Source organism: Urtica dioica, chromosome 3 (assembly GCF_054948205.1).
Source record: "Urtica dioica subsp. dioica isolate 48M chromosome 3, U.dioica_male_clone48M_v1_H2, whole genome shotgun sequence".
In the NCBI taxonomy this organism is placed as follows: Eukaryota; Viridiplantae; Streptophyta; class Magnoliopsida; order Rosales; family Urticaceae; genus Urtica; species Urtica dioica.
Window position 1 is genome coordinate 10,486,724 of NC_142758.1, and position 16,009 is coordinate 10,502,732.

Sequence of the window (16,009 nt, forward strand, 5' to 3'; positions counted from 1 at the left end):
AACGTACGGGTGGTTGGCTACTCATCGTTTCTCAAGTTCGAGAAGGTTGAGTTCGCAGAAGAAAAGAAGAAGATGAATAGAAGGGATTTCGGGCTGAATAGGTCGGGAAGTCCCCTCCTTCTAGCGCCAAAATGTTGTCGCACGAAAATGAACTATTTAAAACCTCAGGCGGTTCGATCCAAGGCCGGACCAAGTGATCGCACCCGGGCCAAGAGTGGGAACTCGATAGTCTCGAGCTAGGGTTTTCTCCGATCAACCCGCCTCTCGGGAGAGGTAGGGGATGAGGAGGAGGAGTGACCGTGCCTTGGTTGTCGGCTGCCTACGTACCCGTGCGTGGGATCAGGTTAGAACGTAGTTCAAGCGTGAAAGACGCAGTATAAGGCGCGGAGCCTTGATGGAGAGGCGTGCTCGACGAAGGAGACGAGGCGCGAGGAGTCCTCGGCGGCGTCTCATAACTTCGGAGATCGCGTAGGCGTCTAGCGTGTTAGACGCGCGAGGGGAGCTCTAGTTGAGAACCCTAGGGGCGTGCTTGAGCACCGGAGAACGTTCGGTCAAAGGGAGCGACATCCGGGAAGTCCCCGTGAGTGCCTCGGAACCTTTGAGAACGAGGGAGGGAGAAGAGAGTCTGCTTCATGCCAAATATGGCATCCAGAGAAGCAGAGGCGAGTAAGAAATCGAGCGTGTCGATAGGAGATGAAGAGAATTTTGTGTATTGAATAGGATTCAATGGGATGGGCTTTCCCCTCAATAAGAGAGGGTATTTATAGGTGTTTGGGAACCTTAGAAGGTCCCTTTTTCGTCCATGTGGGACTAGGATCGCGCAGGCCATCAAGTGGAGGCGCACGGCGCGCGCGGCGCACAAAGAGCGGCGCACAAAGAGCGGCGCACAAAGAGCGGCGCACAACGCGCGGCGCACGGCGCGCGGCGCAAGGGGCGCGGCGCGAGGGTCACCGGGCGCGGCGCAGGTCGCGCGGCGCATGGAGCGCGCGGCGCGCGCCTGTCTGGCGCGGCGCGCCGTCTGCTGCACGGCCGGCCGGTGTAGCGCGTTGTGTGCGTGATGGACGGCTCGTCTTGGCCGGGTTCTTGCGGGCCTTCGAATGTCATTCTTCTCACGTGAAATATGAAGCTTTCCACTTGACGAGAGTGACTCGATTCGAGGAGCAACGCTCGACTCGACGAGAGCGACTAGCGACTTGACTCGAGGAGTGACTCGAGAATGACTCTAGGCTCGACTCGAAAATGACTCGAGGCTCGACTCGAGGAACAATTCAAGGCTCAACCCGAGGAGCGAAGCTCGACTCGAGGAGATTGACTCAAGGCTCGACTGGAGGAGCGAAGCTCGACTCGAGGAGTCAGGAGTTTGGGCGAGGGATTGAAGATTTGCCGCTCTTCAGGACCTCCGGCCTGACCATCGGCCCTTTGAGCGACGTGCCTTCTTGGCGTCTCGGGTTTTCCGAAAACGACCGACAACAGAGCCTTACCGATTGGGTGTCCGGTCCGGACAACGATTGGATGAGCCTGGAAGTATGGGCGTAGCTTTTTGGTGGCTACGAGGAGAGCAAGAGAGAGCTTCTCTATCTCTGTATAACGCGTTTCGGCGTCGAGTAGGGCTTTGCTTATGTAGAAGATGGGCCATTGAGCCCTATCTTCTTCACGGATAAGCATAGCGATCACAGCTCGTTCGGAGACGGCGAGGTAGATGTAAAGCGTCTCGCCTTCTTTTGGCTTGGAGAGGAACGGGGGTTTCCCGAAGTAGGCCTTCATTTCTTGGAAGGCCTTTTCGCACTCATCCGTCCATTCAAAGTCGTTCGTCTTCTTAATTGCTTTGAAGAACGGTTGACACTTGTCGGTTGCTCTGGCCACAAAACGCGGTAGGGCGGCAATCCGACGGGTCAGACTTTGGACTTCCTTGACACGTCGCGGGGACTTCATGTCAAGGAGTGCCTTGATTTTTTCGGGGTTCGCTTCGATACCTCGACGGCTAACTATGTAGCCCAGGAACTTCCCGGACTCGACCCCGAACACACATTTGTTGGGGTTGAGCTTCATTTTGTACCGGCGGAGGATTAAGAACATCTCCCTCAGGTTGTCTACGTGGTTGGTAGCCAACAGGCTTTTAACGAGCATGTCGTCCACGTATACTTCCACGGTCTTGCCGATTAGGTCGGCGAAGATCCGGTTGGTAAGTAGCTCCTGCATTCTTAAGGCCGATAGGCATGACCTTGTAGCAGTAGAGGCCGCGATCAGTGACAAAGGTTGTCTTGATCTGGTCGGGCTCGTGTATTCGTATCTAGTTATTGCCCGAGTAGGCGTCCATGAAACTTAGGAGTTCATGTCCTGCCGTGGCGTCGACCAGTTGTTCGATGCGTGGGAGTGGAAAGCAATCTTTCGGGCAGGCTTTGTTAAGATCTTTGTAATCCATGCAAATACGCCACTTCCCGTTGGGCTTTTTGACCATGACCACATTGGCCACCCACTGTGGGTACTTGGCTTCTCGGATGAAACCAGCGAAAAGAAGTTTTTCGACTTCCTCGTTTATTGCTAGGTACCGTTCAGGGTTGAACGCACGTCTAGCTTGCACCTTTTCAGCGATGGTTTTATCGTCATTCAATCGGTGCACAATCACATCGGGTCTATGCCGGGCATGTCTGCATGTGTCCATGCAAAGACATCCTTAAACTCCCGAAGGAAGGCCGCGAGTTGAGTTTTGATGGCGAGAGGGAGTTGTGCACCGATCTTTACTACCTGGTCAGGTTTAGCTTCGTCGAGAACGATCGAAGTGAGATCATCGGTGGTGTCAACTTTCAACCTCTCGATATCGTCGCGGGGGTCTAATTCCCCGAGTTGCCGTGCGTCTTTTTGATCACACGGACAGTCGTCTTCTAGTTGGTAGACCGTGTTAACCCTCTTTTCAGCGGGCTTGCCGTCCACGCCTTGGACGTAGCATATCCTCGCCTGGGTTTGATCACCGGCCATGACGCCAATTCCCTCTTCGGTGGCGAATTTCACTAGTAGGTGATAAGTGGACGTGATAGCCCTTAGTCTGTTCAACGTGGGTCGCCCAATGATAACATTGTAGGGCGACTCCTGGTCGACCACAAGAAAGGGGACCATGTGAACGACTTCGATGCCTCCGGCAGTTCCGAAGGTGACTGGTAAATCAATGATTCCTTCAGTCATGACCTTTTCTCCCGTGAACCCAAACAGAGGGGTTTGAGTCGGGACAGGGCGGAGCCCCCCGAGCTTCATGCGCTCGAGGGTGGTCTTAAAGATTATATCGGCCGCGCTGCCGTTATCAATAAGAACTCTTTTTACCAAATTGTTGGCCACCTGGGCCTTAAGGACTATAGCATCATTGTGCGGGTGCACAACTCGCTTGGCCTCTTCATTGGTGAATTGTATCGTCTCGTAAGGTACGGGCGGAGGTTCCTCGTAGGTGAGGTTAACCTGCCCGGCAAGGCCTTCATGGGAGGCAGCTCTGAGGAGCTTTTTCCTTTTCCGGGCCGAGTCCCCGTCTTGCAAGCCACCTAGTATGGTGGTGACGACGTGGAGTTGCACATCAGCCGTAGCTGTGACCGTCGTGCGGTCGGTGTTTGGGTTGGTCCCTCCACCTTTTTCAGGCTGTGGCCTGTTGTCGGTGGGGGCTGCCGCTCCTACCAAGCGAAGGACAAACTCTTTGAGTTCTCCCTTCTGGATTAACGTCTCAATTTGTTTCCTAAGATGGAAGCACTGAGCGGTCGTGTGACCGTAATCCCGGTGGAACTCGCAATAGCAGGACCAGTCGCGAGACGCGGGGTTGCCTCTTATTGGAGCCGGAGCGACAAACTTGTCACGCGCCACAGCGTAGATTTGCTCAACCGGGGCGTTCAAGGGAGTGTAACCCGAGTAGTCTCTAAAATTGCTCGCAAGACGCGGCTTTTGAGACGTTGGGGGTCGGCTATCGGAAGCTTGACCTCCTTTGTTTACCCTCTTACGGGGATTGCCAGGCTCGTTGCCGGACTCGTCCCGACGGCGGGAGCTTTGGTTTTTGATCCTGCGGCCGTCGAGGTAATCTTCTACCCCCATAAAGGTTTTGGCTCGGTTCATTAACTCGGCCATCGGAGAAAGGACTCTGCCGACGACGGACTTTAGGAAATCTCCAGTGCGCAAGCCCTCGATGATGGCTGTAATCGCGTCACTGTCGTCAAAGCGGTCGACCTTGTTCGATTCTGTGGTGAATCGAGTGAGATACTGTCTCAAGGACTCGTTATTCTCTTGCCTGATTGACCATAAGTACATCTTGGTCTTCTTTTGGACCATGGATGTAGCAAATCGTGCCAGGAACATGTCCTTCAGTTCTTTGAACGATTGGACGTTCCCCGGTCTTAGATTCTTAAACCATTCGAAACCGGGTCCGGTGAGGGTAAGACTAAAGGCTTGGCATAGAGCCCCAGGTGAGACGCCCTGCATCATCATCCAAGTCTCGTAATGTTGGATGTGATACGTGGGATCAGATTTCCCATTGTATGGAGGGAGATTCGGGAGTTTGAAGTTTCCCGTGCACACCTCAGCAAGGATTTGGGCAATGAAGGGAGAGGAATGTTCTTCCACGACCCCGTATGTATCACCGGCCAAGCCGCCTTCACGCAGGTCACGCACCTCGTTACGGAGGTTGTGAATCATGGTGATGACGTCGAGGCCAGTGTTGGGGGTCGCTCCTTGTTCAGGAGGAGTCACCTGTCGCCTTTCGTTCTACCCTTGAGCCGTGCGAGGGTCCCCATTGATTGGGGCCGTAGGTTTGTGACCCTTACGAGCGCTCAACCTCTCTCTGAGGTCTTCGCCACGGTTGTTCCGTTGGGCGGTAAGTCGATCTCTAAGATCCGGCCCGGCGGTATGGGGGCGCGATCTTCAAGCCACGCGCCTTACTCGCCGAGTCGTTGTACCTTCCCTGACATTGCCTCTTTGACCGAGCCGGTCATGGGCTGAACGTCGGGAGGTTACTTCTTGAGAGGAGACCAGTATTGCTTTTGTTTTCGACGGGCCGGCTTCTATCTCAACAGGGAGTTCCCCATCCTTGGTGAGAGAAGTCTCGACGTCTGCCGAAATTTCCAAGCCTTCATAGTCGGGGTCATAATCATGTCCCTCGTCCATGAGGTCCTCAGATTCCCCATGGGGGGAGCCGTGTGCAGGCGCCTTGCCCGCCAGTTGGCGGTGGTACCTTGCATTGGCTATTTTCAGCTGGCGGATTTTCTCCTCCATCTCAAGGATGCGGTCGTCCCGACTGTCCTGAAGAGGAGGGGGCGAGGGAGTGGGGCTCTCGTCATTGAGAGACTCCTCATCGCCTTGCGCTCGGGAGCGCAGGAAGTATTTCTTCACCGCGGTTGCGTTTTCGGGGTTGTTCACGCCCTCAGAAAGAACGGGTGGTTGACCACTCATGTCTTTCTCGAGTCGAGAAGAAAGGGGTCGAACTGGAGAAGGGATTTCGGGCTGTGTAAGTCGGGAAGCCCCCTCCTTCTAGCGCCAAAATGTTGTCGCGCGAAAATGAACAACGATTAGATACCTCGGGCGGTTCGATCCAAGGCCGGACCAAGTGATCGCGCCCGGGCCAAATACGGGAGCTCGTAGACCGAGCTGCACCCTCCAAACCCTGAGGTGTGTTTTAGGGGGTGTGACCGTGCCAAAGGTTGGCTGCCTACGTACCCTTTAGTAGGGATCAGGTCAGAACGTAGTTCAATTTGTGTGGGGAGGCTATCTTGGGCTCGGAGGCTTTGTGAATCAAAGGCTTTAGGGCAGGACCCGGCTCGTAGCTTCTAGCGAAGGCTTTAAAGGGGTCGCGTGCTCGTAGCTCGGAGTTCTAGCTCAAGAGCCAAGAAGCATGAGGGCAGTATGCACTGCAAAGGCTCGGGTCGCAGAAGAGGAGCACGCTCCCTCTCGTGGAGGGGGGTCCTTGACTTTCTGAGCCTAGGGAGGAGGAGGAGTGCGCGCTCTTGGAAATGTCACAAGAGGGCAAGAGAGAATTCTCAAGAGAAGAGAAGTGTTCTTGGCATCAACCAGGATGTTAGTTGTGTCAAAAACCGGGGATCTTTTTTCCTTCCCCATGGGGGGGGGGGGTATTTATAGTGTTTGAGGGGAGGCCTTGGGCCGGCCCCTTGAGGCCCACTGGGTGGCCGGGAGCGAGGCGCGCGAGGCCACACACGTAAGAGGGTGCGGGGCGCGTGGGACATGTCGCCTAGACAGGCGCGGGGCGTACCAGGCCCGGGGCTTGGCCGGGCGCGGCATGCCCGGCAGCGGGTGTGCCCGGCCGAGGTGGCAAGAACGCTCGGCCGAGGTGGCGAAGGTGCTCGACCGCGGTGGCCGAGCTGGCGAAGGCGCTCGATCGAGGTGGCCGAGGTGGCGAAGGCGCTCGACCGAGGTGGCCGAGGTGGCGAAGGCGCTCGACCGAGGTGGCCGTGGTGGCGAAGGCGCTCGACCAAGGTGGCCGAGCTGGCAAAGGTGCTCGACCGAGGTGGTGGCCGAGCTGGTGAAGGATCTCGATCGAGGTGGCCGAGCTGGCGAAGGTGCTTGCTCGAGGTGGCGGGAACACCCGTCTGAGGTAGCAGGGGCGCTCGGCCGCGGTGCCAAGGCGCGCGCAGGCCGGGAGGCCGGGGTGCGCGGGAGCGCGCGCGCGGGCCGGGAGGCCGGGGCGCAGAGTGCGCGCGAGCCAGGCGCGATAGGGCGCGCTGAGGCCCATTGGGCCGGGGGCCTCAGGTCCGGGGGCGCAGGTGCGCGCGCATCGGCCGTGTAAGGCCGTGGGCGCATCGGGGCATTCGGGCCTGGTGGGCCGGGGCCTGTTGGGCTTCCGGCCGGCAAAGCACGGCCGTCATCGAATTGTTTTTGAATTTCCGGTGTTCCGAAAACGACCGGTAACAATGCTCACTCGACCAATGGCCGAGTGAGCCCTCGGCCGGCCCATCAGGTTCACTCGGCCAATGGCCGAGTGAACTCCCTGCCGGCCCAACAGTTCACTTGGCCAATGGCCGAGTGAATCCTCTCTCGGCCCAAGACCCTCACTCGGCCAATAGCCAAGTGAGCCTTATTCGGCGTTCACTCGGCCAATGGCCGAGTGAATCTCACTCGGCCATCGGCCGACCGAGTCTCACCCGGCCGATGGCCGACTCAACCTCACTCGGCCAAGGGACCTTCAAAACGTCCCTTGGTCGCCTATAAATACCGGGGTCCTTCCCTCGGTCCAGGTAATCCAAATTTGAGTACTGAAACGCTGTCGAACTCGTACCTCGCTCGTTTCTCTCAGGTCTCGGCCTCTAAACACCTAAACCCTCTACATTCTACCTCAACCCTACTAATGTTGAGCGTCAGAGAGGTAAACAGAGGCAACCCCTCTGTTTCCCCTTTGTAGTTCACGTATCCTCTACTGTTTTCCAGGTATCGAGACGAGGTGAGCTTCCTCTACAGCTAAGGGACAACTTGGGATACCAATTCCGACACGTTCGAGCCGGAGTGAGACCACTTGGTCTGGCCTTAGATCTAAGCACTTTGGGCTCCTAAATAGTTGTCCGAAAACGAGCGACAACACCAACTCCAAAAACTAAGTGGGAGGATTATATTTGTTGTAACCCATGATCGCCAACACTAATGAAAGATGCAATTAACGTGAGACTAAGAGTCACTCTTGTGGCCCTCCCTTCAATGGGAGTACTCTATGGCGTTTTTGCTTCGATCATTGCTCAATGAGCTACGTTCGAGAGTGAGACGATGAAGACAAGGCCATATTTTGGGGGATTGTTTTTATAAAGTTGACCTTTTGGACTAAGTGGTTGCTTGCACACTTAGACTCACTCCCTAGTAATCCTCCCTTGAGGCTCTGCGAAAGGATGTGACTGGTCAAAGCAATTTAAAATGTGGCTAGTCAAAATTGGTGTATTGACATCTTGGCTACGCATTAATGATGTGTCATTTACTTATAAAAGGAGATTTTATGTGGCCTTCTCTTGAGGGAGTATATTATCGTTTTGTTTGTAACACCTTTGAATTTTATCAAATGTTAAAAAACTTAAATCCTAAACCAAAAGACTAATCATAAACTCAACTCTTATAGGAAAAATGTCTCTCAACCATTCTTTCCTCGAATAAACGCGAAGGTGAAAATTACATCGACTAGAAATGTAACCTCGACATAGTCATTACTGTCGACAAGCACAAATGGGTACTCACCACCCCGTGTCCTCAAACGAATGATGATTCGACACAAGAGGAGAAAGACGCCGTTGCGGCCTGGCTTCGATCCGATGAGATTGCGAGGTGCTATATTTTGGGATCTATGAACAATGTGTTGCAACAAAAACATCGTGACATCGAGACTGCTGCTGATATGCTCTACAATCTCCATGAGATGTTTGGTGGGAAAGGACGTCGAGCAAGGCAACAAGCAGTCCGACAGTTTATGAACTGTCGTATGAAGGCTGGAACTCCCGTTAGAGATCATATGATGCTGTTCATTAGTTATCTAACGAAATGGAGATCCTTGAATCTACGATTGATGGGGAGACTAAAATAGATATGATCTTGGAAACTCTCCCCGAGTCTTTTGAGACCTTCAAGTAGAAATACTCCATGAACAAGTTAGAGTACACTGTTACGGAGCTTATGAAGGAGCTTTACACCGCTGAGGGACTAACTAAGAAAAAGAGGACTCAAGGAGAGGTACATGCTACTGCCTCTACCTCTGGATCTAAGAAGAGACCTCGCAAGGCCGAGAAGAAGAACCAACCTAAGGTTCAAAAGAAGACGAATACGCCGAAGGCTCCTAAAGTGGACAAGTCTAACGACAAGTGCCACAACTGTGCTGCCTATCTCAAAACCAAGGAAAAATGTATTGTACTTATTACCGAAGCTTGCTTAGTAGCTGATAATGTATCATCGTGGATTATTGATTCCGCTGCTAGTAACCATATTTCATGCTCCTTGACTGGTTTTAGGAAAAGCAAAAGCTTAGAGGATGGCGATTTGTGCTTCAAGTGGGGTGATGGGAGCGTGGTGTCTGTGAAGGCTGTGGGATCCGTGACGCTATCTTTTGAAGACCGCACTTTAAATTTGAATAATGTTTATTATGTTCCTTCCTTTCGGAAAAATCTAATATCTGTTGCTCAACTTTTCAAGCAAGATTATTTTTTAAAGTTTATAAAGAATGAAATTCGTATTTCTTTTTCAAATTCATTTGTCACTGATGCATGTATGAAAAATGGTCTTTTTTTACATTTATCCCACTCAACCTTCTCTGCTAGACACTGAAATAGATAATGATCTAGTTAGGAAGCCAAAGAGGATCAAACTATCTAAATCCTCCGATCTAATAAAATCACCATATCTCTGGCACTTAAGACTTGGTCATATCAGTGTAGACAGGATCAAGAGACTTGTGAGGGACGGTCCACTCCAAGCCTCTGCAATAGGTTCAGTACCAATTCATGAATCTTGCATAGAAGGAAATATGACTAAGCGACCTTTCTCCGATAAAGGTCGAAGAGCTACTACGTTGCTGGAACAAGTACTGTAAGGACAAGTTTCTACGTCACTCGTATTTGGAGATATGGAAATAATTAACGAGCTTTTCGTTGTTACAACTAAATTCTCGAGTGAACTACGGTTCAATGGATTTATCAAATTAATTTTAAATATGTTAAGGTTATGAGAAATCTCGGAATAAATAGAGGAATTATCGAGTTTATCTCGATTAATAAATTAATTCCGAGGAGATATTCTGGAAATTAATTTAAGAAAAAAATTCTCAAAAATGAGAATTAATTCCGAGAAACCTTAAATATATTTTAATTAATCAAGAACAAACGAGAAAATTCTCGGTTCGAATCATATAATTATAACCCGTTCGGTTATGGATTTAATTAAATAATTATATGAAAGGACGTAGTTGTAATAATTTTTAAGGGATCCATTTGAAAGAAAAGAAGGAGAAGATGTTGGATTGTAATTTATAGGATAAGGTTGAACTTGCCAACTCATAACTTATCCACCTTAGTTACTTTGCCAACTCATAACTTATCCACCTTAATTTATAGGATAAGGTTGAATTTGCCAACTCACAAGAAAAAGAAAAGAAAGAAGAAAAAGAAGGAAAGAAAGGATACGGGAAAGAGAAAGAAAGGAAGAGAAAGAAAGAAAAGAGAAAAGAAGAAGAAGAAGAATAAGAGAACCGAGAGGGAGAGAAAGAGAGATCGAGCGAGAGAGAGGGGAAGAGAGCGAGAGAGTGAGATTAGAAGGAGAGCGATCGAGGGAGAGGACGCGCGGTCGACAGCAGCCATCGAGCACCACCTCGCGCGCGCGGCTGAGAAGGAAAATCGTCGCCGCGAGCACGCCGAGGACGCCGGACCGAGTGAAGACGCCAGAATTAGAGGGGAAGAGATCCAGCAAGGCTTATTTAGGTTAGAATTCGTTTTTTTTCCCAAATTAGAAATTGATTTTTAGGGTTTGTGATTCTTAATTTTGGGGATTTCAATAATTTTCTCTGGTTCGTGTGATTGTGCGTTTTTTAACACGAATTGAGTTTGGATCTGAGATTGTTCTGCTGGAATTGATTCTGAATTGATATTGTATGGTTGGAATTCTGAAATTTTTGATTGTTAGTTTTAGAACTTTTGTTAGTGTTGGATGTGTGTTTAGAAGAGTTGAGCTGAAGATTTTGAGTTGAACATTAGATGCACTTTTTTCTGTTTTGGCCGGGATTATTTGTTTGCTTGATATTTGAGTCTGGGTTTTGATTTGGAGATTTGTTACGCTGTTGGGTTAAACTCGCCGGTGGATGTTTTCTCTCATGCTATTTGTTTGGTCTGACTGAGCTTCCTTGGCTGTTTTTTGGCCGTGTGTGTGTATAAGTACACATATTTGAGTTTGATTTTGTTTTGAGTTTTCTTGGCTATTCTGTTGTGTGGCCGAGACTGTTGGGTTATCATCTGAGTTTGGATATTAGATTATGAGTTGTGAAAGGCTGTTTTGATGTATTGTTTGTATGAGTAGTGATGTCTTTTTAGATTAGTTAACATGGTCATCAAGCTTTGTCCTTTTTGCGAGTGTGTTGTCGAGTGAGGCTCGCTTTTAGGTAAGTTGAACAAGGCTCGGGGCAGTGGCTCGGGACGGCGAGGAGGCTGTTCGAAGATTGGCGGAGGTGCCGCGCGAGCGACGACGGGATGGAGCTGGACAGCACGGTTCTCGACTCGGTGATTTGAGACGTCTCCTAAGTGTTAGGGTGAGTCGGGGTTTGTCCCGAGTCTCGACCCTTGCTAGTGTGAACCTATAGTTATTTGTGCAAGTTACATTGTATTAGCACGATTATTAGTTTTGTGAGTCAATTTTAAGACATGTTTAGTAGTAGTATTTCTCTTTGTATTCTCGAGAGTTGCTAAGTATCTCATTTTTCGGAGTTGGTTTTGGTTTGACTCGTTAAAATTAATACGTTGTTATTATCATGTTATATTGTTATTCTCGTTGATTATTCGGTTAATTACTTAATATCCTTATTTACGTAAGTATCAAAAAAACTGAGTTCGACTATAAGCTCGACTCTTTTAATTTGGAAAAAGAATATCAATGAGAAATGTTTTATTTACGCACGAAAATAGAAATAAAGAAAGGTTCAACTACGAACCAAGGGTTCAATTATTTCGTAAATGTTGTTAAATCGAATCCAAGATTATTTATATATGGTTAGACATTTAAAATAAACGACTTGGTTTATTTTAAATGAAAGGTTTTATGATATTTAATTACGTTCTCAAATACTTATAACTTGTCAATAAAAAGAGACAAGTCAAAAATATTTTCTAGAACATAATCAAGAAGTGTCGGTTTGAGTTATTTTCATATAACTTACATATGCTATAGATTGTTAGCAATAACTTCTTTATATGTTCTTTCTCTTAGTTTCGACCCTCGGGAACCTATTATAAGCAGTGGGCTTTGCCAAGTCCGAAGAATATGTGGTCGAATAATGTAGGACGTTTCTTAGCTTAGATCAGAGAAGTTATGTCAAGATCTTATTCTCATTAAGCACCGATTATTTCCTGTATCTCTATTAGGTTCTCATGTATTCTCTGATGCTGATTTTTGAGATGCTCTGAGTAGCATGTCTAGGAGAACGTTTTGAATACGTTTCATATGGGCTTTCTTTTAAGTAGAAAGTATGTACGTTAGTATATCAATGGATGAGATTCTAAGTACGCTCCATGGTCTATCTTTCTCTTCTGTAGATAAGTCCAGATTGCTATAAGGATTAGCAGGAGAAGCTTACGTCGACTGGGTTATACGTGAAGTTAGGAAGAACCCTTTTATCTGGAAGAGAAGATTTCAAGATTCGAAAGAATCATATCCGGGTAAGTGGATTTTAGGCACCTACAATATCCAAAAATATTATATATATATCTATATATATACATATATTGTACGTGCATCTTTTTATGTGCTTTCTAGTAAGCAAGAGTAAGATGAGCCAAAAGATAAGTCACTATCAAGATTAAGGGCTTTAAGCCACTAACGAATTGGGAAACAGAATTACTCCGGTTAACGAAAATGGCTAGAGGTAACTAGGAACCCGAGCCTTTGTTATGTGATTAGTTAGTTTTCCCTCCAAGAGATCCAGTCATAGTAAACTGATTATGAGAGACTTAAGTTAAGACTCGTATTCAAAAGCGAGGATATTATGATAGGATCTTTGGGAGTTGCATCCCAAGATCTTATAAGTCACGAGTCAGTAAGCGAAAAGAATATATGTTAAGATCAGGATTGAACCCGAACTAACCAGTCTCTCATGTTAACTTCATTAAAGAGGAAACATGGAATGGTACCGCCTCCGACATATACCCCATGTTAGCAGGTAGCTGTTATCCTTCGTGGTGGTACCACATGGGGATTAGGCAAATGACCATGCACCCTCCTGTCTGGCGCCAATAAGACATGTGCCGTGCGGATATCAATAAGGGATCCCGAGTGTTATCGGCCCGATCCCGATAGCGGCCGAACGGAGGCGAAGCGACGTCGAACACGCCTCGGCAGGTCGCCCCGGCCATTGGCCGGCCCTAGGGCTAGCCTCGGCCAATGGCCGGCCCAAACAGCCTCGGCCATTGGCCGACTCGATCTACTCCCGGCCATTGGCCGGCCCTAGGGCCAGCCTCGGCCAATGGCCGGCCCAAACAGCCTCGGCCATTGGCCGGCCCATAGGCCAGCCTCGGCCAATGGCCGACTCAAGATACTCCCGGCCATTGGCCGGCCCTAGGGCCAGCCTCGGCCAATGGCCGGCCCAAATAGCCTCGGCCATTGGCCGGCCCAAGGGCCAGTCTCGGCCAATGGCCGACTCAATCTACTCCCGGCCATTGGCCGGCCCTAGGGCCAGCCTCGGCCAATGGCCGGCCCAAACAACCTCGGCCATTGGCCGGCCCAGAGGCCAGCCTTGGCCAATGGCCGACTCAAGATAGCCTCGGCCATTGGCTGGCCCAAGGGCGAGTCTCGGCCAATGGCCGGCCCAAATAGCCTCGGCCATTGGCTGGCCCAAGGGCCAGTCTCGGCCAATGGACGGGCCAAGGCAATTATCGCCCAAGGGGTTGCCCATAACGCCCCTTGGTCGCCTATAAATAGAGGTGCCGCTCCCCTAGTCCAGGTAATCCGAATTTGAGTACTGAAACACTGTCGAACTCGTACCTCGCTCGTTTCTCTCAAGTCTCGGCCTCTAAACACTAAACCCTCTACAAACCACCTCAATCCCACTAATGTTGAGCGTCAGAGAGGTAAACAGAGGCAACCCCTCTGTTTACCCTTTGTAGTTCACACCTTTTTGTTCACATTTCTGGTGCTTGGACGAGATAGAGACCACCTATAGCTAAGGGACGGCTTGGGATACCAAGCCCGACACGCCCGAGTCAAGACGAGACCACTTGGTCCGGCCTTGGGTCTAACCGTCTGCGACTCCTAAATCGTTGTCCGAAAAACTGCGACAACATTTTGGCGCTAGAAGGAGGGGATCTCTCGACCTTGACGATGCATTCCCTCTACCAGTCTTCTCCCTTTGTTCTCACGACTCTCGAGAGATGAGTCACATTCCCACCACCTCCGCGGGTACCCGAGCGACGAGCTCGAGGTATGGTCTTCGACGCCTCGCACATCATCTTGAAGGGCAACCTCGCGATAGCGAGAGCCAGCCCCAAGACCCGATGATTGACCCCGAGGCCGAGCTCCGAGAGGACACGGCCCGGCGGCTTGCGGAGCTCCTTGACCGCCCCGGCGTCGACGGTACGCTCATAGCCGACCTCCTCGGCTATGACATTGAAGATAGGTCCGCACAAGATGACTCCGACCCCGAATATGTGGGGGAGTCGAGGACCAATGAGGCAACGCCTAGCCTTGCCCGTTCGCGGCCCGAGAGGTCTACCAATGCTTTGGCCGGGCCGTCGCACCTAGCGCGGCAACAGGCACGGTCACATTCCCGGGGACTCGCCCCCTCGGTTTCAAGAGGCGGCCGGACACGGCCCCTCGTCGAGGAGAGAGCGACTCTGGTAGATGATGGGGCCAATAGCCGAAGCGCCCGCCGGACGGTTCGACCAAGGGCGACCTCGCCTCACCCCGCACCAAGCGTGGACCTTAGAGAGCGCTTGACGGCGCAGAGAAACTCCCGAGGGGAGGATCTCCGCCAAAGGCTAAACTCTCGAAGGGACGCGCTCCCCGCCGCAACTCTCGGCTGGCCCCAGGCCAATGTCGTGGACCAAGCGTCCAACGAACGCCAACCGGTGACTCCCGTGGCCCCAACAGTTGGCCCCGCTAACGGGCTCGACATGGTCACAATGATTCAGAGCCTCCAAAATCAAATCATAGAAATGAGGGAGTGAGGGAGGCAAAGGCCGTACGGAGGGATCGAGGAATCGTACTCTCCCTTCGCCGCACAAGTCCTCGCGCAACCATGCGTGGGAAACTTCAAGTTACCGTCCATTCCCCCCTACGATGGACGTACGGATCCCCACTTCCACGTCCAACACTATGAGACGTGGATGACGATGCAAGGGCAGACGGACGCCACCCTCTGGCAAGCCTTCAGCCTGACCCTCACAGGGTCGGGGTTTGAGTGGTTCCGAAGTTTGAGGCCGGGAAGCATCCCGTCTTTCCGGGCCTTACGAGAGGCGTTCCTCGCCCGATTCGCCACCCTCGTGGCGCAAAAGAAACCAAAGACCCACCTCCTCTCTATCCGACAAGGAAGAGACGAGACGTTGAGACAATACCTCGCTCGCTTCACCGAGGAGTCTCACAAGGTCGAAGGGTTCGACGACAGGGACGCCATCACGGCGAACACTGAGGGAGTACGCACGAGCGACTTCCTCAAGTCTATTGTTGGCCAAGTCCCACGAGACATGGCGGAGTTAATGACGAGAGCCCACACGTATATGGGAGTCGAGGACTATCTCGATGGCCGAGATGGCCGAAAGTCAGGAGGACAGGGGAGTCGCCGCCGCGACGATCGAGATGAAGATCGTCCCGACCCTCGGAAGAGGAGGAATAACGGAAGCCAGGCCCCTAACGGCCGCTCCCTCCCCGGGCCGAGGCCGCCACATGTCGATAGCTTCCGAAAGTTCTCCCCATTCACTCCTCTTAACACTTCGCCGGAGCCAATCCTAGCTCTGCACCGTGACAAGTTGGGGAGTCCAACCCCTCTCACGAAGGATCCCGCCAAGAGGGATCAAAGTAAATACTGTGACTACCATCAGGATCACGAGCATCTGACATCCGAATGCTACCAACTCAAGCGTCAGATTGAAGCCCTGATTCAAGATGGAAAGCTGAAGGAATACGTCCTTAGAACTATCGGGACGGCCGCGGCGCACGGAGGCCGCCCGCGGCAAGGAAAGAAAGGTCCGGCGACGGTGACTGTCACGGACCGCGCGACAAACGAAGAACCGGAGAGCTCGCAACTTCACGTCGTGGGCGCGATTTTGGGCGGCCCGGAGTTCGGAGACTCGGCCACACAAAGGAAGAAGTACGTGCG